The 7,500-nt window shown below is 48.4% G+C and overlaps 1 protein-coding gene across 1 annotated transcript in view; it reads left to right on the forward strand.

Annotated features, from left to right (window-relative positions):
• LOC139745700 (cell adhesion molecule 2-like) overlaps positions 1-7,500 on the forward strand; it is a 292,179-nt gene that overhangs the window by 197,262 nt on the left and 87,417 nt on the right. The window lies entirely within an intron of this gene.

Here is a 7,500-nt window from a genome sequence, read left to right on the forward strand (position 1 = left end):
TCAGTAATTTGACGCCCCCCCTCCTCTTCACCTGCCAATTTAAAGATCACATCTACATGGTTGACGCCGCTATAAGAAAAATAGAAGAAAATTGGTTCTCATAATCTCCTCTCCCTCACCCCATTCCTCCACCCCCCCCAAAAAAAGAGAAAAAAAGGAAATTAGGATGGATGTATTTTTTTTGTATTGCGGGCTCGTGTGTGTGTGTGTGTGTGTGTGTGTGTGTGTGTGTGTGTGTGTGGTAATGAAAAGGTGATTCTTTACCGTTCATTTAACTTATCATGCTCATGTATCGATAGATAAATAATTTATGGTCTATTTCCAATACTGATGATCCTTTTTTCCTTTTTTTTTCCCCCATTGTGTATTGATAATGCCCCTTTTCTCCCAGGGGTGTCCTGGAGTTCCAGTGGCTGCGCTTCGGTCAGTAGCTGGGGAGAGGGGGCTAGAACTCATTCGAGGCCAGAGATTCCCTCAATCATGACCCCCTTTTTCTTCTCTCTCTTCGCCATCTGACACACCACACACACACCCCTACACCCTCACAGAGCTGTACCCCTTTTCGCTCGCGGTGCCAGGCCTCATGCGGTTGGGGAGGAGTCCGGTAACACCAGGGGGACGCCCTTTTCAAGCCTACTGAAGGTGGGGAGTGTGTGTCCTCGACCCTACACAGCGTTGATCACTCACTGAACCTGGCGTGTGAGGAGGGAGTGGGAGGGTAGGAGAGGGAGGGTAAGGGGGGGTTTGGTTGGTGTGTGGTGCGGTGATGTGATCCCGCGCTGAGCGCTCTTGTTTCCAGGAAAAGCCCTTGGTTTGAGACGTGGCGCGACGCCCCCCCCCCTCCCCCGCTCCCCTCCCCTCCCCTCTCATAGACCACAATCATGTTAGGGTGATGAAGACAAGGTATTTCGCCCCCCCCCCCCCTCCTCCTCCTCCTCCTCCTCCTCCACCTCCTCTTCCTCCAACTCCTCCTCCTCCTCCTCAAGATGTGAGAGGGAGGGAGAGAGGAGAGAGGGATTGAGTGGGATTTCGGATAAGGCCAGGTGGTGGTGGTAGAGGGAAGGAGTGGAGGGAGGGGAGAGAGAGAGAGAGAGAGAGAGAGAGAGAGAAGCTAGTTTCGGATGAGGTGAGGTGGTGTGGTAATATATTTCTTTTATACCGGATAAGAGGCGACAAGATGGTGCAAGATTTCGGATGAGAGAGAGAGAGAGAGAGAGAGAGAGAGAGAGAGAGAGAGAGAGAGAGAGAGAGAGAGAGAGAGAGAGTGTTTGTACGTGTATTTAGGAGGCGAGTTTTACCCCCGAGTAAGGACGAAGGGTCGACGCGTAGCGCTCACCGCAGGGAAATGCAGATTTACGGAGAATTTTATGGGTGGTCGAGTGCTATAGATGCGAGACGGAGACTTTATATATATATATATATATATATATATATATATATATATATATATATATATATATATATATATATATATTATCATTTTTTCATTCATTATACTTAGTCGCTGTCTCCCGCGTTAGCGAGGTAGCGCAATGAAGCAGACGAAAGACTGGCCCCCAACCCACCCACATACACATGTATGTACATTCTCGCCCACACACACGCACACATATACATACCTATACATTTCAACGTATGCATACATATACATACACGGACATATACATATATATATGTACACACATGTACATATTCCTATGTGCTGCCTTCATCCATTCCCGTCGCCACCCCGCCACACCGGGTGTGAAGTCTAATATATACACACACGTTCCGTGTTGGATTGGATGGTTCGCCACTGGGGTTTTTATACCTTCGTCAGGAGGGTTTTGGCACGGTGTGGAAATGCCTAGTGTTCCCCCCCCAGTCCGGCCAGGGCCGTGTCATACGCCCGAGGCAGCCATCCCTCGATTTTTATTGGTCGTAGACACGCACGCACGTACAGCCACGCGCGCGCGGGGGGAAGGGGGTGCGCCACGCCACGCCACGCGTCGAGTGATGTATGTACCTGCCCCGTGCACATATGACGGGTTTATATATATATATATATATATATATATATATATATATATATATATATATATATACGTACACAAGCATGTATATACACAAACGCATGTATATGGTGGGTGAATGGGATAAGTTGGATGAGGGAATGGGAGAATACAAAGAGCTTGTGGAAGGCTTAGGAGGGTATGGTATGGTATGGGTTAAAGAAATGGGTTCCCCACGGGTGTAAAACTCCCCTCCTCTCGCAGTCCAATTAGCCAATTACATATTGGTGATGACACAACAAATGACGTCTGTCTTTGCATACTTTTTTATGATTGGGTTGAATGGCCTCAAATTTGTGTTAATGTAATCTGGATTTAATGGCATTAATAATGGTAAGGCTCTTGAGCATGATCCAAGGCTGATTACATTAATTACATTATCCCTCACAAGTCTGACCTCTTGTGGAGTTCGTAGAAAGGAAGGAAGAAAAAGGTAATTGGGTATTCTTGAAACAGGTTGGAAAGAAAACGTGGTGTGGGTCGCGCGTGATTTCCCGTTGTTCGCGTAGATAAGGATTTGATATCCGCAGGAAGCAAGGGCGAGGCACTCTGTTATCTTTAATATCGGCCTCGTTTTTTTTATTAATCAGATTATCTTTAATGATAATTGTTACATTTGGAGAAATGCCTGTTTTGATTTTAGCCCATGGTAGTGCTTTTGCTCAGGGTGTTTTTTTATCACCCAAAGTGTCTGGTAATGATTTGATGTCTGATAATTAGCAGAGGTTTTGTTTATTATCTCGATAAGGAATTAGAGAGAGACGTCACTTATCATTGGCTCTCTGTTATTGTCCCTCTGTCAGAGCCTTAGCTTAGCAACTTTGAACAGAGCTGGCCCTCGGGCTCTGTTGCGTCCGTGCTCACGTTATGTAAACAGCCAAAGTGTCCAAAGTGACACACAATTTCTGGCTCCATTGGCATATCGTGATGGGTAGTCGCCAGAAGCAGCGAATACCTTCCTCAGCGAATACCTTCCTCAGCGATTGCCTTCCTCAGCGAATACCTTCTTCAGCGAATATCTTCTTCAGCGAATACCTTCTTCAGCGAATACCTTCTTCAGCGAATACCTTCTTCAGCGAATACCTTCCTCAGCGATTGCCTTCCTCAGCGAATACCTTCCTCAGCGATTGCCTTCTTCAGCGAATACCTTCTTCAGCGAATACCTTCCTCAGCGAATACCATCCTCAGCGAATACCTTCCTCAGCGAATACCTTCTTCAGCGAAGGAACTTCTTGTCACAACCCCCCGCTACCCCCACCCTCTCCTTGTCAGCGATGTGGAATATCAAAACAGGAGACTGTCTTCCCGCGAAATCCTCAACTATATACCTCTATACACCCGACCGAGACAAAGGCGTAAAACACACACACACACACACACACACACACACAGCTCAAGGAATCCATCCTCATTGTGTTCGTGTTTTTCCAATCAGATTTCGCCATGGAGGGAGGCATGATATATTAAGAACACAAGTCGTGGCGAAGGCATGTGGGCTACCTACTCTCGTATTCATGGGAAGAAGTGGGTGAGGGAGGGAGGTGAGGGAAGGAAGGGTGAGGGAGTGAGGTGAGGGAAGGAAGGGTGAGGGAGGGAGGTGAGGGAAGGAAGGGTGAGGGAGTGAGGGAAGGGTGAGGGAGTGTGAGGGGTGTTGGGTGTCTTGTGTCTGATTTGCACAGATCAGTGTGTTGGCAGAGGAGGAGGAGCGATTGTATTGTCATTGTGTTGGGCGATGCATGCGAGTCTTATGTATATTATGTATATATGTGTATGTATGTATATATATATACCCACTACTGTTCTGTTCGACGCTTGTGGACAATGTCTTGGCCCTCTGACCTTGGCTGTGGCTTGGCCAAATGCGCATTCAGGGTTGATCTAAATTTTTTTTTTGGGGGGGAGAGGAGTAGACATCTTTCTCTTCTATTGCTCCTTTTGCCGTTTCCCCGCGCTGGCGAGGTGTCGCCAGGGACGGACGAAGGAGATAATGATGTCTTTAGGTTCAGTTCGTCACGGTGGTGGGCCCAGAGTTTACAGGGGTGGGTTGGGGTGTGGGGTGGGTGGGTGAAGCAGTGGGCTTCTTGTCTAGCTATTCGCCTTGAATAAGGGGGAGGTGGGTGGAGTTGACCACCCACCCCCCACCTTCTTTGTCAGTTGCTGTGGTTCGTTGGCTTTGGGGTTTACATTCGTGTCAGACCTCACTGGTTCGTTGGCTGTGGGGTTTACATTCGTGTTAGGCTTCAGTGGTTCGTTGGCTTTGGGGTTTACATTCGTGTCAGACCTCACTGGTTCGTTGGCTGTGGGGTTTACATTCGTGTTAGGCTTCAGTGGTTCGTTGGCTTTGGGGTTTACATTCGTGTCAGACCTCACTGGTTCGTTGGCTGTGGGGTTTACATTCGTGTTAGACCTCACTGGTTCGTTGGCTGTGGGGTTTACATTCGTGTTAGACCTCACTGGTTCGTTGGCTGTGGGGTTTACATTCGTGTTAGACCTCACTGGTTCGTTGGCTGTGGGGTTTACATTCGTGTTAGGCCTCACTGGTTCGTTGGCTTTAGGGTTTACATTCGTGTTAAGCTTCACTGAATCGTATCTGATTCGCCATACGACTCGACTCGACGCTATGGAACTTACCCTCTCCACTCGTAGCTGTCTGTCTGTCTCTCCGTCCGTCCGTCTGTCTGTCTGTTAAGCCCCCTGGCCAAGGTCACGGTTGATCGACAAACACACACACACACACACACACACACACACACACACACACACACACACACACACACACACGCGCGCGCGCGCGCGCACGGGTCGTTTTTCTCGCAACACGAGACCGAATATTAAGAGTGGACGACACACGAATCACATCTCGATCAACGCTAGGGCGTTCGAATCACCGGCTCGTAAGAGCGACTCCTCCTCACGTCCAGGGAAGGTACGAGTGTGTGTGGGAGTCGTGCGGTGTTCTTCGAGGCCCAAAGAGGGAAGGGTGTGCGATCCCTGTCGCAATGTTACCTCTTGCTTTCGGGCTCGTTCGCGATGCCAGGCATGCCTGCCATGTCTCTACTCTCTCTACTCTCTCTCTACTCTCTCTCTCTCTCTCTCTCTCTCTAGGTTATGGGGAGGGAGAGACAGATTTTGGAGGGGGAGAGAGAGAGAGGGGAGGGAAGTCAACCACGTCTCCTGCTGTTCTTGAACGGAGGGGTGAGGGAGGGAGCAGCCAGCGACGGTGGCGCAGGAGGAGGAGGAGCAAGAGGAGGAGGACGAGCAGGAGGAGGACGAGCAGGAGGAGGAGGAGGAAAGGGGTGAGGTGAGTGGTGTGTGGGGTGTGTGTGTGTGTGTCACCCTCAGGCCGTGCTGTTCTTCTCGTGGTCCCCGCCTTGAGAACTGACTCTATGAATATGGTAATGTTGTTCACACTCTGCCGGGGTCCCCCTGGCAGACGACGTGGGGTGTGTGTGTGTGTGTGGTGTGTGTGTGTGTGTGTGTGGTGTGTGTGTGTGTGTGTGTGTGTGTGTGTGTTGCTTGAAAACATTCGTGCTGATGGATAGCTAGATTGCTCACTGCGTTCTGTATTCCATCATGGGTGTGCTTCGACTATGTATATGTGTATATATATATATTATATATGTCTTTCATACTATTCGCCATTTCCCGCATTAGCGAGGTAACGTTAAGAACAGAGGCCTGGGCCTTTGAGGGAATATCCTCACCTGGCCCCCTTCTCTGTTCCTTCTTTTGGAAAATTAAAACTGGAGGGGAGGATTTCCAGCCCCCCGCTCGCTTCCTCCCCTTTTAGTCACCTTTTACGACGCGCAGGGAATGCGTAGGAAGTACACACACACACACACACACACACACACACACACACATATATATATATATATATATATATATATATATATATATATATATATATATGTATATATATATATATATATATATATATATATATATATTCTTTTTCTATTGCTTATTAGAGACGAGTTATGATCTGTCGTCAATAGTTTATCTTAACGGCCTGTGTGTGTGTGTGTGTGTGTTTTTAGCTGATGATCACAGCCCCTGCTCCAGGGACCATTTAGATAATAGTTTCTGTGTCCATTTATTTCATTGCCTTGAATCATCTGGTTTCCCCGGTGTGATGGATGGAAAAGCTTTGGTTTTTGAGGTCTCCCGTGTCCAACTGGTATATATATATATATATATATATATATATATATATATATATATATATATATATATATATATATATATATATAAACTAGCCTAAGGTAGGTACCTCTTTTATCAATCAGCCACCAAGGGGAGGATGAAGAGCTGGGTGAACTGCGGACAGATTGCCCATGACCAGAGATTCAAACCTAAACGGATTCAAGCTCCCACTGGCCGGACTGTGAACTTTTGATGGTCAGCAACGCCAATCCCCCATACACCATGGAGGTCCCCATGCCTATTTTTTCTGTAGATCTTTGTTGTTGTTAGGCAAATTACCCCCGAAATAGCCGTAAGAAACACAGACGTCAATTGGAACTTCCATTACTGTCTGCCTTGGCTCCTGTACCATCTCCCGTCTCCGATAACATAGACACGGGTTGATGGCTCTGCTGGTAATGAGGCTGATGAAGATTATAGATAAATGAGAGGAATAATGAGGGAAGGAGGAGGAGGAGAAGGAAGAGGAGGGGGAGGAGAAGATAGATAGAATTACGAGGTTGAACCGTAAGTGATCATAAAGACGACAATGAGGCAAATCTTGGAAGGGGAGGTGGTGAAAACAACACGGGTTCTTTCTTCCTTCGATCTTCTGTTTTCTCCCACCCTAATAATGATTCCGATCCCCCACCCACCTCCCTCCCTCCCTCATCTTGTTTACATTGGCCGGCGTCATTAGGCTCGCTGAGTGGCTGGCGTGCACTCGTCCGTAACCTTGTGTCGGGGTCGTAGTGCCTCAGAGAGAGAGAGAGAGAGAGAGAGAGAGAGAGAGAGAGAGAGAGAGAGAGAGAGAGAGGGAGGGAGTTAACTGATTACGAGTGCTTACGACGAGGTCTTGCCCGACGTCGGAGGGGCAGCGCGTAGCGCTCACCGCTGGGATAAAGCTTGCGCATGTGTGTACCTATGTATATATATACAGTATGTGTGTGTGTGTGTGTGTGTGTGTGTGTGTGTACTAACAGCCGAGGCAGAAAGACGTATACAACAGCTGCACCGCGTTTCCCTTTAACCTCCCACACACGACGAGATGCGGCACAAACCACCACATGAACCTCACCAAACCACACCGTCTTCCTCCTGCTTCAGGAACCACCTCGGTCCTGAAGCTCCTCCTCCAACCCTCCTTCAGGAACCACCTCGGTCCTGAAGCTCCTCCCCCAACCCTCCTTCAGGAACCACCTCGGTCCTGAAGCTCCTCCCCCCCAACCCTCCTTCAGGAACCGCCTCGGTCCTGAAGCTCCAA

Source organism: Panulirus ornatus, chromosome 62 (genome assembly GCF_036320965.1).
Source record: "Panulirus ornatus isolate Po-2019 chromosome 62, ASM3632096v1, whole genome shotgun sequence".
Classification (NCBI taxonomy): domain Eukaryota; kingdom Metazoa; phylum Arthropoda; class Malacostraca; order Decapoda; family Palinuridae; genus Panulirus; species Panulirus ornatus.